General features: G+C 36.5%; 1 pseudogene; it reads right to left on the bottom strand.

Moving 5' to 3' along the window:
* Positions 1–2,319: 2,319 nt before the first annotated feature.
* LOC132321011 (brefeldin A-inhibited guanine nucleotide-exchange protein 2-like) overlaps positions 2,320–6,276 on the bottom strand; it is a 36,863-nt pseudogene continuing 32,906 nt past the window's right edge.

The raw sequence follows: 6,276 nt of genomic DNA, 5'->3' as shown, positions 1-6,276 counted from the left end.
TGGGGGGTATTTGCTTGTATTAGGGGACATCGTTTTAGATTGTTCTGTTTACAGTTTAGAAAGTGAGATATGAGACATGGATAACAAACCACTGTAAAAATAATATTTTCTTGTACTGTAAGACACAATAGAATCCACATGAAAGGGAATTTTTAGGGTTTTCCTCATTAGCATCCTCCCCCTGCCTACCTATTTCCTAGAGGGTTCCAAAATAACAAGTAGTACCAAATATCATGCAGTCTCCATACTTACACCATTACAGGTAAATCAGTTTATAGTTTAATTTGTTGCCTAACACTACTTTAAAAGTCTAAGAGGTTACTTTTTATTACTCCATGTATTGCACAGATGTCTCGATCTCGACCAGGATATGCTGGCACAGAACCTTGTTCTCATCCATAGTTCCACTAAAGCCAATAAAACCACCAGAGGCAGATAAAAGTCTGTGTCAGCAGAGTCAGAACAAGATCGGAACCAGCAGTGACTACTGCGGGAGTTTTGGCTCAGCATTTTTAGCTTCGTTAAGATGTCTATGGGTTATGATCTTTCTGACTGTATAAGGGAAACCAAAACAGCTGATGTGAATACAACCATTTCAGGTATTACACTTAACATACTATTCTTACTGCTTTAACATGTACAACCAATTCCAGAAAATTGACAGGATTAAGGCTGTTATAATCCAATTGCATTCCAGTCCCCTTTCTCCTTCAAGCACTACAGTCTAGGATGTTTTGACGTCACATACCTAATTTCAGCAGTTTATAAATGTATAAATACAATAAAAGCTTTAGTTAAGTAAAAGAACAGTCTCTCAGAACTAAGGCTGAAGGAAAGAACTGATTGAAGGCCCTTATTCTATATGCAGACAGTACAAATGTTGCGCATTACAGTAAAGAAAGCCCACAATGCAACTGTAAAGTAATTTAAGATCTGAAAATTAAGAGACTTGTTTCAAGACATGAGTTGTAAGGCTTTCAAAACTGTAAAATACAGAGGAAGCATGCAACATTAAAAAGTTTGTGTTTTGACTGGAGATAAGGGTATACATTCAATGAGGCAGTGACACATTCAAAAATCTGAAAAAAAAAGTTTCAAATATTTTCTTTAGCACTATCTAGAACCTGAAGAAAAGGAATAGCCTATTCTTACAGATTTAAATAGAATTAAAATAAATACTTCATTTTTACTGTAACTGATGAAGTGACATTACCAAGGAATGAGCAACTATACTAAATGCAACACAAAAGGACATTTTAAATGCAGCAAGTATCAGCATTGCTTATTTTTCAGTCTTTTCTTATTGTAAAATATAGCCATATATTCCTTTCTACTAAATATTAGTGTATAGATTTAATCTAATGGGCATTTAAAGAGCCACAACCAGCATTTATTTTTCTTTGGTTAAAAATAAAAAGTAAAAATAAAAAAGTCAAAGCCTTACCACTACTATTGACTGCAAAACCATTCCCAAACAATGCTCATGTAGAACAAGCCGATATACTGAAAAGCACCATATGAACCCTTTGGAAATAGCTCACAAGAAAAAGAAAGAATCCCAACAGCTCTGAGAGTGGAATATCCCAAGACAACCTCAACTACAGCCACCCTACCAGGAAACTCAACTTAAAAAGCAAAATAAACAGGTTAAACACTTAATACCATTCAAGTAGGTTGTTGGTTTGGTGCTTTTTTTTTTTTTTTAATACTGTTGTATTTTAGGTTTGGCTAATATGGATAGCACAGCAGTTAATACAACACCTTTGTTTACATTATTTTAGGAAGTGGAACCTCTCCTCCCATCCTGCCACACTCTTCCAGTTTAGAGAAGTCTTAAAGCTTGAAATTAAAATTAGTTCAAAGGACAGACCTCAGTCCTGCAGTACTTCAGCTGTAAACTGGTATTCTATCATGGAAACAGCTGTCTTTGAAACGCATCAGTTTTGTGAAAGAAAGAAAAAGCTCTAGGGCAAGCAAAGCTGCAGTGTTAAGTCACATTTGCTTCACAGATACCTTCAAAGCACAGAAATGTATTGGTAACTGTTACAGGACATGAATGAACTTAAGTTCAATTTTCTTTTAGATCACAATAGGAACTAATAGTTGGGAACAAAAATCATTTGCACACAAAGACAAATCAGAAGTTGCAGATCTGCAGTAAAAAGAGACAGAACCTGGTATATATTAAGGACAAGAGTTCTTGCTGAACAGACACAATTACTACTAAATACATTATAGTCAAGGGTAAAAAAAGGTGGTTTTATTTGTTGTGAACCTTGCTTTTAACATTACTCTATATGCTCTGTCCATGATCTGGCAATGTATGAAAGTAAATGGAAAGTTTAAAAGTCTTTCTTTTTTTTTTTTAAATGCCTTTAACTCAAGACTAACAAGCTAAATAGAGTAACAGCTATTGCGTGCTCCTGATGTAAAACCTAAAACCTTCCATAAAACCAAAAATAAGTCTCAGAAGATGAAGCACTGGTATTAAAAAAGGCTTTAAAATTTACTTGCTAAACAGGAGGAAAACCCTTTCCCCAAATATTCCGCAGGCTGTCCACTTCAAAAACCATAACACGCTGCCTGGCTTAGTCATGTACACACAAAGAAAAACCCAGAATGATCTTAGGTGGTCATTAGCCACTGCAGTATAGTTTATTATGAACACATGTGCTAACATCACAAGGCTATACAACTATATTCATTATTCCCAAGGGGCATAACTTCTATGGAGGAATCCAGCTGATTTATCAGATTTAGCTGGGATGCAAGACTGAACAATTGATCAAAGGCTAGAAGAGAGACTTGATCATAAGGATGACTAGCATTGAAACAAAGAGACTTTACATCTACTGTATTAACTCTGTAAGCAATAATTTAAATAAAACTGCTGATAGTTTTGTAGGATGGACAGAACAGGATTTTTTTTCCTCCTCCCCAAATGCCATTGTGGTAAGAGTAACTTGCTGCTGTGTTGATACACCAGGGTCCCATTTTTTCCCATCCAATTTAATCCATCTCTGGAACATAGCTTTATGTACAAGCAGGAGTAACCAACCCTACTTAGGGCTACCACGAAGGCAAGTTCATCCCAGTTGTCCGTATCTGCTCCTCTGTTAGGCAGATTTTGAACACAACACCTATACGCAGGAAGAACTTCCGTAGCACAGCTCGAAGCTCAGGAATCAGGTCAAATTGCATTATTTCACACAAATATGGATAATATGTTGAAGCATGTGCCCTAAACTATCAAAGATACAAAAAGAGAATGTTATTCTCTATTACTACAGGAAAGTGCAGAGTTTTTCACATTCATGAGTACACCAACTTGTTAAAACACAAGGTCTCACCTGATCAAAGGCCCCCTTGGATGGCCAAAGGGCCATCAAGCCCAGTGTCTGTTTTCCACAGCAGCCTTAGCAGATGCTCTCAGGAAACCGTACACAGAGCATGCATTTGGCATTACTTCTCTAAAATAGAGTCAGACTATTTTGTGGCTCAGGGATTTCTCAGGCTAGAGGTGGGTATTGGGGCTACCTGTAGAAACACCCGCCTCTAATGTGAATTTGTCCAGTTGCTTCTCCAGTCTCTTTAAAATATCATCCACAATACATAACAAAGCCTTCCACAGCTGAACCAGTGTGTGAAGAAGTACCTCCATTATATGTCTGTTGGGGTTTTCTTCCCCTCCAGTGACTTGCCATCTCCAAAACTCTCATTCACCATCTCTTCCAGTATAAGAATTATCAGTCCTTTCCCTATGTTCATGCTAATAATGACTTTATGCACCCCTCCTTTTTATTTCTTTTCTGGATAAAAGATAACTGAGTAAAAGTCTAACCTACATACAGTTCCATGTATGGGAGCCAGTCTATATCCCTTATCCCTGTTACACTCTCTCAACCCTTTTGCAGCTCCATTACACCCCTTTCGATATGGGGGATCAGAACTGCAAACAGTATTCAAGATGCAAATCTGACACGAATTTACACAACAAGAAACATGTTTTGCTCTCTCTTCCTTTCCTAATAATGCTCAGTATTAGAGGGAACACTTTCACCACAGAACTTTTTTATTATAAAAAGATATTGGGATTGTGTACTAAGGAATGGCCAAGTCACCATTTTATCTACAAAGAGTTAAGACTATTCTCACAACACCATAACCCCAGGGACATCACTGAATTGCTGCTACATGGAGAAGCCAAGCCACCACTACTACCAATTTCTTAAAATGTTGGTAAATTGCAATAAAACATCCCAAACTACACAAGAGTGAAGTGAAATTACACACTTTGCAATACAGAAAAAAACCAAACATATACCAGGAAAAAAAATAATACAGTCCTAAACAAGATGAAGCTCAACAGTACTGGAAAGCTTAAAAAAAAGTAAGCAAATTCCAGAAGTTTCTCTGCATGTTCTGATGTAGTGAATATTTGCATTCACCTTTTCCTCTAAAGGGCCGAGATCCTGAGAATTATTTTTTGCCACTCTCAAGGAACCAGAATTCCAATTTTACAGTGGTGAAATTTACCTCTACCATTCTTGTGCAGCTATAATACAGTACAAGCCCATGCTTTATTGCACACTCATTGTGCTTTTATATGAAAGCTCTGCAGCAATTCTATCAGTATTTCTATAGAACTGTGAATTTCATGGATGCAGTCTGATTTTTTACAGTGTGGAATACTTGCAAAAAATGGAGCTGTAATGATTACTGTATTTCAAGCAGAGTACGTGCTATGTGAGTAAGTGAGCCACCTTGCAATACGGATGATAATAAAGACTGAATCCAACAGAAGCAGAAATGAAAAAATACCTGAAAGCAAAGGGACATAACTTCCAGCCTATTCTTACCTTTTCATCACTGATTTTTAGTGTTTTTGTTAAAAGCAAGAGCAGGAGATTAGTCCAAGCTTCTCTGTGGCTTTCTGAGTTCACAGTAATAAAATATGCCAGGGCTTCACTGCATACACTAAAGAGATGACACAGTTCAGACAAATCATAAAGAAAACCCACAAAATATTTTTATAACATGCACTATTTGTCCTCTCATAGTGTATTTTGTTTTCAAGTAAGATGCATTTCCACGGGAAAGTTTTCAATCACATGCAACAACTTTAATTACACAAATTGGTCTCAATGATTTTTCTGTTACAGTAGTAGTTATTACAGATAACTGAACTGAAATAGTTTTCATGTTGTCAACAAAGAACCATGGAGTCAGAAGGGGAAGAGTCTAATTTTCCTCATAAGCATTCTGTAATTCAAGCGTTGTCACCTTCAACCTGCAAACATAATTTCCTGATCCTTATATTGGGACAGTTTAGGCAACAGCAACATGAAAGAGTTCTCCCTCCAAATCTAGACAGCTTTAATAAAGATCTGCAGAGCTCAGCACCACGGATTGAAGAGGGATTACAATTGTATTAATAAATTTTTGGTCCTTGCTGTACACTGTCAACACATGGTACAAACTGTACTACTTACTAGGGCTCTTTTGGGGACGCTATTTTAATTAAAGAAGGAATAGAACCTCCTCTCTTATACACTAAAAAGATTAGTATGTCTATAGATGCTGATAAATCAGAATGCTACTGAAATCCACTGCATTAGTGCCAACAGCAAGTTTAAGAGTTATTTACATTTAATTAGAGATCAATACTCTGAACTTTTATGTACCAACAACTCACTTTTCAAATAAGGGGAACACAATACCTTTTTGTATTTATTTAGCATGATTATCTCTGTTTATTTAAGTTCCAGGTATACAGCAGCTTATACTGCGCTTTGTTTAGATCCTATTGTACCTCTGAATATCATTATGTACTCAGATATGAAAAGTATTCATGCGCCACCACTTTTGTAAAGAAAAGATTATGTCAGGCAAGAAGGTGCTTCATTTATTCCAAGTAGATTGCTTCCTTGTTGCTAAATTAACTTTTAACATGCTTCCTTGTTGCTAAATTAACTTTTAATAAAGAGTGGTATGTATATATATGTGTATCTTCATATAATTTGCGTGCTTTGCTCAGCAACTTAAAACAGAACATTTGTATCCAGGGATGTACCATACTGTCTGAAAACAGAACATACCAGAACCAAGCTGATACTCTTACCTAAGCAGTCGTTGTTGTATAGCATCCCAGGAGTCTCGGCGGTTTTCATCCACATACATTCGAAAGAGTATTCTCAAGCAACAAGCCAAGCTACTGGTCTCTTGTTTTAAGAGATTGGGTTTTGATTTACCCTTGAACCCTAGAAATAAGTTACA

The sequence above is a fragment of the Gavia stellata genome, unplaced genomic scaffold, assembly GCF_030936135.1.
Source record: "Gavia stellata isolate bGavSte3 unplaced genomic scaffold, bGavSte3.hap2 HAP2_SCAFFOLD_61, whole genome shotgun sequence".
In the NCBI taxonomy this organism is placed as follows: Eukaryota; Metazoa; Chordata; class Aves; order Gaviiformes; family Gaviidae; genus Gavia; species Gavia stellata.
The sequence above is the reverse complement of the archived record's forward strand: the minus strand, read 5'-3'. Positions and strand labels throughout refer to the sequence as shown.